Genomic DNA, 12773 nt, shown 5'->3' on the forward strand with positions numbered 1-12773 from the left:
CACACACACATTAATAATTATTACTGGTGCTCCAGTAAGAAGGACCCCAGGTAATCTCCCTGCAAAGATTGTTTTTATAAAAAACACACTTGAACAAATAGTGTCTACAAAATCATTGTACAATAAAAAGAAATGTTTGTCCTAAGAAACTGTTGTGCCAAGGTTAATTTCTTTGCAAAGTCTACATCAAGCTGAAAACACTAAGTTCAAATAGGTCAGTGGACCTTGAACACCTAAGGACAAATCCTCTTTCAGAGAGCTGTAGGCAGCGGTGGTGCAAGCCTGCCCTGCACTGGAGAGATGAAAGCAGAAAGAACAAGAGTTCAAGGTCGTCCTCTTAAGTAGGGAGTTTGAGGACACATCACACACACACACACACCCCTAAATACAAAGATTCTTTTAAGCACCTCAAAAAAGTCCCTAGCTTGTCTACAAGATTGGTAGTATGCTATTGGTAGTCCCTTTCACAGGGAAAATACACTATGATTTAAAAGAAAAACACAATTTTACAACATTCTCTAATGAATTTGTAGTTACTACACATCAGCACCCAATAAGTTGAAAAATAATGAAACTCTACCGTGGAACATACTAAGATTAGATTTTAGCCAGTGCTTGGAAAGCCCCTGGCCTTGCGGTTCCACAAGGAAAGAATTACATTTGTTCAGCCTTGAGAATATCAAATTTTCAAATATCAAGCCTGTTGAGTTCCTTTATATACAAATTAAATCTTCTTCTTCTCAATAGTTCTTTGAGGGTGGACCCATCTTCAGACTTTTTAACTTATCTTAAATAAGCATACAATCACACAGTGATAGCTAGTCTTTGTTAACTTGAAGCTGTACAGGATTGCAAAGGGATTCTTTTGAGATTAATAGCATCTTGAAACAAAGGTGCATTGTTCTGTTTTCAACCCATTTACATTTCTAAGGTTTTCTGTAGAAGAATGGCATAGGTCGTCCAGACCCAGCCCTCTGGAATTAGTTTATCAGCTTGCCCATCTCCGCTCAAGATGTTGCAGTCCAACGTTAGAAGGACTTACCTAGGTCAGAAATTTACCTTGGATCACAGAAGTGAGACCCCTTTTCCTGTAACTCACAGCAACTATCTGCAAGCCACTAACAGTTTCTCAGAAGAACCTGGTTGCCTTCTGCATTAGCAAGCTACTAGGGCACAGCAGCTAAAGATGAACGCAAGGGTAGATAGAGCCTTTGATTCTGCCTCTTTGGCCAATAGATGTTATATCTACAAGCCCTTTCCTTTGAAACTGAAACACAATTTGAAACGGGACTTCTGGTCTTCATCTGTGCCTTTCCTGCTTCTCTTCCAGTTTCTTCAATCCCAGTTGGCAAACTACACAAAGACAAGGACACTCCCATATTCAAGGAGGTCAACTCCAGCTGTGATGCTTTGTCACTCAAGAATGTGTTGTCTGACCTTTATAAAACAAAAGCTGAAATATTAACCTAGGCAGTATAATCGTTTGTGTTTCCTGTAAGTAGGAACTGTGTATTCTTATAAGCAATTTTTTGGTTATTTGTTTTTTTTTCAAGACAGGGTTTCTCTGTGTAGCCTTGGCTGTCCTGGAACTCACTCTGTAGACCAGGCTGGCCTCGAACTCAGAAATCTGCCTGCCTCTGCCTCCCAAGTGCTGGGATTAAAGCATGTGCCACCACTGCCCAGTGCAAACTTTTTTTATTTAGTTTGAAATTAAAGAAGCACAGAGTGCCTTAGTCTGTTAGAGAGGATTGAGGAGCAAGAAAACACTGAGAAAAATTGGGGGAGGTGGGGGTTGATGTAAATGGTTAGCAATGTACAGGGAATGATCAGTAATCAGAATCAGAGTAATTGGTGCTTTAAAGAGTTAAAGGCAACAGAAAACTGGGCGTGGTTCCGAGGAGGGAGGGCTCAGAGAGCTGGTGACCTGCAGCAGAGATTCCTGTAATGCTTCCTGTCTTTTAGTGAGAGCCTCCTCTAACTACCATGCATCGTTTTTTTGTTTTTTTTGTTTGTTTGGTTGGTTTTGTGTGTGTGTGTGTGTGTGTGTTACATCAGACAGTTAATCTTCTCTTTTTGTCAGGTATGGACACAGTAAATGATCGAAGCAGAAAGATTAACACACCAAATTGATTGGCTAGCCAAGTGTTCCAGTTCCAGGATGTTGACCAGAGCTCCTGAGAAGCAGCTCATGCGGCTGACCAAGTAGAAAGAGGCTTCGAAGGAACTGGCACAGGAACCTGAAAGGGTGTCCTGCTTACAGCTGGAGCCAGTCCATAGACCAGATGAGGAAAGCCCAGGAAGAGGAAGAGATACCCTTTTAATAGAGAAACTAATAGGGAACAGTTCAGAGGGGGGCTGTAGAGAAGGGGTAGCTTGCAAGAGGAGAGGAGGGAAAACGCTACTTTTTCTCTAACACAAGAAGGAAGAAGTGATGTGGTGCAGGTAAATATGGAGGTAGAAGCAAGAAACACAGAAAAAAATCTATATAGTTGGTTTACTGAACCAATGATAATAAATACTACAGGAAAACAGAAAGAGAAGGAAAGAAGGAGAGCTTTACAAGACTTTTTTTTTTAAGGAGAATTTGAACCTAAGAAGCTGACAATGAGGACAAGACAAAGAAAGGCTTTCAAATAATAGACAAGCCAGGTGTGGTCACAACACCAGCACAATCAGGAGGCTCAGTTCAAGATTGCATGCAGCAGTGGACTCAGTTTGAGGGCAGCATGAACTATAGAAGACCTAGAAAGGAAGGAAGGAAGGAAGAAAGAAAGAAAGAAAGAAAGAAAGAAAGAAAGAAAGAAAGAAAGAAAGAAAGAAAGGAAGGAAGGAAGGAAGGAAGGAAGGAAGGAAGGAAGGAAGGAAGGAAGGAAGGAAGGAAGGAAGAAAGAAAGAAAGAAAGAAAGAAAGAAAGAAAGAAAGAAAGAAAGAAAGAAAGAAAGAAAGAAAGAAAGAAAGAAAGAAAGAAAGGAGGGAGGAAGAAGAGAGAGTCAGGCCACAGAGATGATCAGATCAGGGTTTGGAGAACCAGTTGGAAGACAGATAGTTGACCGGGGCAAGCATGCAAGTGTGCTTCCGCAAGCTGAGCACATTTGGTGGAGTCTGCATTTGCTCAAAAATATTCAAGATCCCTCCCAAGGAAAGACTATTTCTATTTATACTATTTCTAGCCTCTTGACATACCATCTGCAGTTGCCAATGATATGGACATAGAAGCAGCAGGTGTCATTATGAGCAGCCCTTGTGTCCTTCACGGTCTCCTCCCTTTCTTCTGACAGTGTTTCAGATAACAGAAGCTCCACTAACCCTGGGACCAGAGGACAGTGATGTGGAAAGAGGCTGCAGTTTCCCTCTCCCATGCAGCTTGAGTATTTGACTTGAGAGTTGTTTGTAACCGTATCGTACGCTAGCCTAACCTAAGAAATAGAATAGCATATTAGGAAGGGAGGAAGCAAAGGCGGGAGTGAGAAATTAATCGAGGCTGAGGAGTCCAGCCGTAGAATTACCACTATGGAAGGATGAAAATCGGAGAGACAGATGGCACGGATGTTTTCATGAGAGATGAATGTGTCATTTTACAGTGTCACATAAGACAAGCTATGGAAGAATACTTAGCCCAGGTCCTTGAACAGAAGAGCAAAACAGATCCTTCTCAAAGCAAAGTGCCCTAAACATTTCCAAGTTGTACCCTGTCCAGTCAAGATGTTTATAGATACTTCTACACTAGGAGGTAGCAGCCTGAAATAAAATGTCCCCAGAAAATTAAGCCCATACAGCGAGGTCTGCAGCTTGTCTTCCTCTCTTCCTCAGACCTTAGCTCTCTCCCTAGTTTACTCCATTGTAGACTTACCAGTCCAGCTCTCAGACACTGGATGGGATTTTCAGATGATCAAAGTTTCGCTTGTGACTAGAAAGCAGATCGGCACCTTTTTTTTTTCTTGTGGAAGTTAAAATTAGTGTCGTCAGGACAGAAAAGTAAGGTTTAGTTTCTTCTCTGACCTACCAAATTGTTTTTTGCATCTAGTATGCTAGAATATCCGATTGTTGTCATGCAAGAGAACACCAGAAACAAGATGTTTCATGTAGATAAGAATAAAGAGGTACTGTAGAGAAAAACAGCACAGAAGAAATAACACAATACTGACATTCCATCATAGAAAAATATCACCCAGCAAAAAAAGCTAATTGGATTTAAACAGTTGGTAAGATGCTAAGAAACATCACTCCGGGTTAGAAAATCAGAGTAGAGTATTTATTGCTGTAGCGTGACAGTCTCAGAAAATACCCCAGCAGTCATCCCCCAGGCTCAGCAGCTGTGGATACCCACCCTGGGGCAGCTCAACCAGCACTACTCTGAGCAATGGTTTGCTGGATTCCAGATCTCAGGACAACTCTACACCAGTTGAAAGATTCACCTCACTCTTAACCCAACTCTGGAGCCAGTATCGTACTTCAAAGTAAGATATGTAACACCCATCATGGAGACAAGTGTTTGAGGAGAGGAACAAATGGCCTTCACTACTGCATCTATACCCCAGAAAGCTAAGAGAAAACATTACTTACAGAGACTGCCTGTTTGGCTTAGAAGAAGGGCCTTCATGACATGGCAGCTGGTGATGACTACACTCGGGCTATCCAGAGCAACAGTGGATCAGCAGTAGCTACTGGTTATTGTGGGTATTAGGGTCACTTTTCCAAGCAATAGTTCTGCTAAGCATCTAAAACCTGCTTGGAAGCTGAGCTCCTAGGTAAGGCAGAGACAGCCTCACTCTCCAGAAACCCTTCATAATGAACATGTCCTCATCATTAGGTCCCAGGCACAGGCAAGATAATACAGCTTTCAAAATTAAAGGAGGCCTTAAGAAATGAAGACAGTCAATGCAGGTGGTTAGCTAAGATGAACGAAGCCTTCCACAGAGCAGTTGAAGGAGCTGGTTTCTAGGATCAGCAAGAGGAGGAGAGACAGCAGGGCCAGGCTACCTGATGAATCACATCAAGCAGAGTGGATGGTGTCTGCACTGGAATGCTAGGGACACAGACCCCAGGTCATCATCTGTGGACGCCATGAGGCAATGTACCACATGGTTTCATGACAAGTCTGGTGGGTGCCTCCCCACCAGGGAGAGAAGCCCTGCTGTATGTGATTCAGTCATGTGTGACCTACCTTCTCTAATAAGGTTTGATATACCCACATGTTCAAGTGCTCCTTGCTTAATTTGATAAGTTGATAAATGCTATTGTATTTATTAAATAAGTAACTTCAGTCTATATCATTATTCATGCTGAACAGATGGTGAATATTTACTTGCTCAAATAAGACAAAGATTTATTCTCTACCAGGGACACACAGCTGTCATACTAGGCTGGAATGTAATGTATCTCCTGTGACTCTGCCAGTCACAGAACCTCTTTCAATCGGGACCAGAGCTGTCATATTAGGCTGAAACCTGGTCAGAACATCCCTCACACATCATTACGGAAGCTTCCTCTTGAAATTGGTGTTAATTAACAAAGAGGGCCACAACTGGACAATGTGCAAAGAGTGACTTTGGAACATTGAGCAATAAATAAGATTTCTTTATCAAACCCTATCCCTTACGGCTAAAGATTGTAAGAGTCAGAGGTGGTAAAGTACTCCTACGAAATAGTGTCTTCCACGCACAGGAGAACTGACACATGTGAACTCCTAGATCCTTTGACAGTACACACAATACCTGCACAGATTTAAACCAGGCAAGGTCTCAGCACTGAGAAGGGGAAATGGGCACAAACTCCCACCCCTAACCAAGAGGTTGGTTGTAATTGGTAGCTGCTGAGAAAGAGAAAATCAGTTTTCTTCAGTGGAGTGACAACGGGCCTATCAGTCATTCTCCAGGACAGGCCTCATGTTCAGCAGTTGTCCGAAAAGATTCCGTGTGTGTGTGTGTGTGTGTGTGTGTGTGTGTGTGTGTGTATGTGTTTGTGTGTGTATATGTGTGTGTGTGAGTGAGTGAGAGAGAGAGAGAGAGAGAGAGAGAGAACAGAGAGTGGTATTTCTTCTTAGATTGTTTTCTTTTTCCTTTGGTTTTGATTTTGTTGCCTTTGTTTTTGAGAGAGAAGGAAGAACAAAGGGGAAACAAAATACTCACAGGAGGAAATACAGAGACAAGGTGTGAAGCAGAGACTGAAAGAAAGGCCATCCAGAGACTGCCCCACCTGGGGATCCATCCCATATACAGACACCAAACCCAAACTCTAGTGGGGATGCTGGCAGGGGCCTGATATAGCTGTCCCCTGAGAGGCTCTTTCAGAGCCTGGCAAATACAGACGGGCATGCTCTCAGCCAACCATTGGACTGAGCATGGATTCTCCAGGAGGAGTTAGAGAAAGGATTGGAGGAGCTGAAGGGGTTTGCAACCCCATAGGAGAAACATCAATGTCAATCAACCAGACCCTCCCCACCCCAGAGCTCCCAGGAACTAAACCACCAACCAAAAAGTACACCTGGAGGGTCCCGTGGCTCCAGATGCAAATGAGGCAGAAGATGGCCTTGTAGGACATCAATGGGAGGAGAGGCCATTGGTCCTATGAAGGGTCCATGCCCCAGTGTAGGGGAATGCCAGGGTGGGGAGGCAGGAGTGGGTGGTCGGGTGGGTAAGCACCCTCACAGAAGCAGGGAGAGGGAGAATGCGATAGGGGGTTTCTGGAGGGGAAACAAGGAAAGGGGATAATATTTGAAATGTAAATAAATAAAATATCCAATAAAAAATAAAAAATAATTTTGCCATTTATTTATTTATTCACTCTAGTTTTCGAATGTAGCCCCCTTCCCACCTCCCAGGCCTGCCCCCACAAATTCCTCCCCATTACCCACTCCCCTTCTCCTCAGAGAAGAGGAAGCCCCTCCTTGGGTATCCCCCTGCCTGGAGACATGAAGTCTGAGAAGGACTAAGTGCATCCTCTCCCACTGAGGCCAGACCAGGCAGTCCAGATAGCAGAAGGGGGTCTAATGACAGGCAGAGTCAGAGACAGCCCCCACTCCAACATTTCGGGGAGCCACATGAAGACCAGGATACACATCTGTTACAAATGTGTAGGGGGCCTAGGTCCAGCCAGAGCATACTCTTTGGTTGGTGGTTCAGTCTCTGTGAGGCCCTGTGGATCCAGGTTACTTGATTCTCTAAGTCTTCTTGTGCTGTCCCTGACCCCTGAAAAGATAATTTTAAAAAAGAGACATAGATGAAGTCTTCCTCAAAATTTGCACTAAAATTGAAAATCATTGCTTTATTGTATAATCGAGTCATTTAGAGAAAAATACAAACCTAAAGCTACCCTTTCATGCAATATGAAGTACATTAGCGCAGACCATCACCTAATCTCCACACCTGGCTTACCATACACAGGAGCGGAACAGCTTCTGGCTAACATTCTGCCCTCTGCCTCCTATCGCCTATTGTGTCCTGGCGGCTTTGATAGCTTGCATTCAGCTTGGCTATCATGGAAGATTAAGTCCACAAAGTCTCCCGTTGTCTTTTGGGAGGATGATAAGAGATACATAAACTGGATCTTTGGTTTTGGTAACTGACACAGTGTTTCCAAAACCCTCAATACTTCCTGACTGCCTAAAAGGTGTGTCTTTGTTCTTCCTAAATCTTTGGAATTTATGCTTATGAAGGACTGGGAAGGTGGTGTTGGCTGCCACCGGAACCAGCTTTGGGATAAGAGGTTGGAATCCTCCTTCCCTCCTCCCACTGCTCCCTGGGAGGAACCTGAACTAGTTCATCAACAAGCAACAGCAGCTAACTTGATCTATCATGTGTATCTAAAGACGCTTCCGTAACATCTACAAAGAATGGTTTTCAGAAGGCTCGTGGGCTCACGAACATACGGAGGAGCCAGAAGGTAGCACAACCAAAGGGAGAGAAACTGCCACACTTCTCCACCTCAGGCCCTAGGCGGCTTTTCCATGTGGTACTTCCTGAGATGGATCTGTTATAATAAAATGGTGATTCTAACTAAAGTGCTTTCCTGAGGTCTGTGGGCTAGTCTAGAGGGTTTCTCAACAGAAAAGACAGTCTTGAAGACCCCTTTCTATAGACAGAAATAACCCTTAAGGTTGGAATCTGAATTGAGAATGCAGTCTTGTGGGAGTAAGGCCTTGACCTGTGGGGGTCTGATGCTAATTGCAGGTTGAAAAATAATAATAATCAGAGCTCTTCCTTTCGTGCATTTGCTCTGTCCTCTTGCTCCTGCTCCCCCACCTCTCCCCATTCCCCTCCCCCCTCTCTCCAGGCGCCCATGGCCGGCCTCTACTCCTCTACCCTCTTTCTGTCTCTTTCTACTATCCTCCCAACTCCCCTCCCATGCACCGAATAAACTCTATTCTATACTAAAAGAGAAAAAAAGTCGGGATTAAATTGAACTGAATTATAAGATGCTGTCATTGGCCAAATTAGAGAATTCATTGGCTGTAAAGAAAAAACAAACAAAAAATAATCCCGTTTAACATCAGAGTTGATGTGAATATCAGCAGTTCTGACTCTTGGGACAGCCCTAGACAGATCAGAGACTGCATGATCTGGAAGCTGTGTGTTCTTGAGCAAGTCCTCAAGAACCTCTCAGTCCCTGCACTGACAAACATACCTGAAAAGAGGACTTTAGTTATCTTGGAATGTTTAGAAGGAAAAAGATTAGCAATTAGTAGAGAAGCTGGAACACACGGAAAGTTTCAAGACATGCTCCCTGCTCCGACGTCTGCATTAACAGATTCAGACCTTTGAGATTCAGGTCTCATCCTGTAGGAGGGAGGTCTAGTGGAACCCTGGGAGCCTCCTTTACCCTTCCAGACCCGAAGCAGTGTACAGAACACACCCAGTGATGCCCAGGTGTGTCTACATTTCTGTTTCAATGTCCTAAGGATGAAAATGATAAAAAAAAAAAAAACCCATAAGAAACTATTTGCTAGTTTGGAAAAAAAATATTTTCCTGGAGTGTGGTTTGATGAATTTCTTCATGTTGAACTGGAGTGTAATAAGTGATTGAAATAAGTCATCTGATAAAGTTTATCATCATAGTCCCCAGGAAAATGAACCCTCTCTTATATTGCCGATCTTATAATATTGGTACAAATGGTATGTTCATTGATTGATGTCAGTTGTAGGCACCCCAGCAGAGAGAGAAGCTCACCAAGATGTTAAGCCTTCATTTTCTGAAGGAGTAGAGGGGTACACACTGCTCAGGAAAGACAGAAACCCAGCTAGCTCACTCTAGTTACTTTACTCAAACATTATACAAGAATAATTAGGGCTGAGAAAGGTTCCAGCTACCTATGTTCTCTTGCCCTTGCTGCCCATGAGAGCAGTCAACATGCAAAAAATCCCTTTTGACCATAGCTAGTCGTAATTAAAAGGAAGAAGTCCAGGTTGGCCAAGAGTTGTTTTAGGAGGGAGGCTGGTGCAGTTGCAATTGTTCAGAATCAGGTAGCGCCAAGCGCAGACTCTCTAGAGAGACAGCATTTCTTGAAGGTTCAAATGATCTGAAAACAATTTCTCAGCATCTACTGATATATAGCAAAGACTTTGTGAAACATTTTACTTAGAGCCAGACACAAAGGCCTTCCTCCATGTATCACTACATGCTAGCTAGCAGTGCCAGCAGTTACGGGGGGAGACCTGTGAGCTTTAATACCCTGATAGGAAGACTCCTTTTTCAGCCTTATCCAAATTCCTTGTAGAAGCTAACAAAGAACCACAGCATTTTTTTCCTTATTTTGAGTTATCAAGAAAGAATTGATTGCTTTCTTGTTTTTGAGATCTTGATGTCTGAATCATGGTATTTTCCTTCCTGCACTTTGTCACCCTTACAATGTTTATTTTATAAAATTAACAGACCCTAGCTCAAAGTTCACAGGCAGAGAAGGGGTCTAGCTGAGAATATTAAAATGAAAAATTTGACATACACATAATCTACATGCAGAAGAGCTCTGAATAAGCATGTCCTTTTTCTATGACAAACTGGACAGACTCACCTAACAATAATTGTTACTTATTGCTTCTGATTTGAGAAAAATAAGTGAAATTCATTTGTAATTTGATAAATGTATTTAAAATTAAAGAATGAATACTGACTCGGTTTCCTTCAGCTTCTACGCACACCTCGGATGCACTCCTTTGCATGCATTCATAGTACTTTTCTCAGCAAAATGAAAAGACCTCTGTGATCTACGGAGGATGTAAATGCTTAAAAGAGTTTTTATTGATCTTTCTAAATTGTTCCCTGAGGTCCTATATTATCTTTAAGATATAAACCTGAATTAGAATTTTTTTTTTCTGTACTGTTTTAACTTGCTGAATTTTAGTGTAGGAACAATCTGTACATTCCAGGAATTTACAAAAGATCAAATGGAAAATTAAAGAGACCAGACCCTATTTTTCCAAACCTGAATTTCAAATACTGAAAAAGAAGCCTTCCTAAACCCTACATTGAAGATATGAACAAAGAGATGACCTTCATGTGAGTTACTGGATAACAACTAATCATGTCTGTACACTGGAGGACGTTACATTTAGACACAGGCAACTTCTTCGCTAAATGGTGCCTCTGTATACAGTGAACATATTCTCATTTTTACTTAAATATCGGGAATAAAAGAAAAAGAAACCAATCTTTAGTATGTAATATTGATATGTTTGTCAATATAACAGAATACTATTATATCAAAATTAGGGTCCAAAAAGCTCATGATGCAGCTCTGTCCTTGGGTGTCCAATAGAAGTAGGGAATCCAATTCAGTATTTTCTAACTCACTGGGCATGGATTCACAGATTAGGGCAAACGTGCTGGGCTTGTTCTTGTTATATTGTGTGTAGGGTGAATGATACTCTCTGATAAGCAACAGTTAGGTGTGTCTTTAAGTGCTGACTAAGATAAAATGTGTTTTAAGATATTTCTTAGGTCATTTTCTTATAACATAGAGCCTTCATCTCCAGAAACTATAACTGCAATTTCTGCAGACCTGAGTTGACAAACTGAAATAACAGTTATCTCCCACTAGCTTCAACATCCACCACCCCTGACCCATACCTCTTGTGACAATTCTAGAAGTCAGTATCCTAGATATACACGTTCCTAGTATTCCTTCAAAATATAAATCTTTCTGTCTAAAACATAGAAATGCATGATGATTTTGCCATATTCTTAGAGTTATTTCTCTTGAAGAAGATTCTACTAGATGTGCAAACTCAACACTACTTTAATGAATTTTCTCTATTGGTAATTTTTGTGGCCATTATCATAAGAAACAATAGATATTAGTCTTTTCTATCGAACACTTTAAGAAATGTGTGCTTAAGACAAATCACTTTACAAACCTTTTTATCCTCTTCATCTTTAGGTAAATGTTTTGCAACTGGTTTTTATGACCAGAAATGCAAACATTGGGTGGTGGTGGAGTATGCCTTTGTTCCCAAGTACTTGAGAGGCAGAAACAGAAGCAAACAGAGTTGTATGAGTTTGAGGCCAACCTGGTCTAAAGAACAAGGTCCAGGACAGTCAGGGTTATACAGAGGAACCCAGTCTTGAAAACAAACAAACAAAAACAACAAAAACCCCCAAACCAACAATAACAATGAAAACAACAACAATAACAACAAAGTAAATGTTTTAATCCTCTCCTATTCAGTATACTAGGGCTTTGCATTCCAAGAACTTAATACCCTAAAGTAGTGTCTCCTTTCTCCTTGGAACAGCATACCCCTCTTTGCTCCCTGGACACCAAGACTTTCTTTTAAAGATTATTAATCGCAAAAGACTCTGAAATGCAGACAGACAGCTGGGCAACAAGGCAGCCAAAAGATCACCAGAAGCCAGAGATCATAGGTGTTCAAACATTCCAGATTTAAATCAGACAACACCTGTGTTAATGATTGTACTAATTAGGTTCCTGGACACTGTCAGTACTTAGGAAGCAAGGGACTTTTTTCTCTTCCATACAACATTATCTGGCATTTCTCCCAAAATGCATGTGTCCTAACCCCACCCACTGTGATGATGGTTACTTAAAGATAACACAGAATTACAATAAACACATCTGCACTTTAAAAAATATCCATAGAATGTATATATACGGTGCTGGCATGTATTAAGAAAGCAGTTGTGTTGTTACACTCATCTCTGTTAAATGCAGGTTAGAACCCAATTTTATTATTGGTGACGTTGAACAATAATTCAGGTCTCCTGAAAACTGCACTTGTAATAATTAATTAAAGGTAATAAAATTGGAAAGATTACGTTAGATGAAGACAAGTAAGGTATTTAGCACTGCTCTTCCTGCTTGTAATGATATTTGCTAAGTACCATTAGTATGACTATTATGTTTGTCATTTGAATATGCTTTATTTATCTGTACTTTTCCTTATCTACGTCTGATATATACATATATCATATAACATACACACATATATATGTATACATACACACACACACACACACACACACACACATATATATATATATATATCATATGTATATCATATATATACATCATATATATATATATATATATATATATATATATGATGTATATATATGATGCATTTACAGCTTTACAGTTCTCTCCTCTACAAAATGAACAGCAGGGGTTCAGGGAACTTGCATTTGTTGTTCAGGGCTAGCAGCAGCACAGCACTTAACCAGTGTAACTGAGTGAATAAATGACATGCTCTTAGCACCATCATTATTACATTCAGGGAGTAAAGTCAGTTGTCCTGAGTGCGCAAGCAAACAGAGTTGAAAAC

This window comes from Apodemus sylvaticus, chromosome 2 (genome assembly GCF_947179515.1).
Source record: "Apodemus sylvaticus chromosome 2, mApoSyl1.1, whole genome shotgun sequence".
Taxonomy (NCBI): domain Eukaryota; kingdom Metazoa; phylum Chordata; class Mammalia; order Rodentia; family Muridae; genus Apodemus; species Apodemus sylvaticus.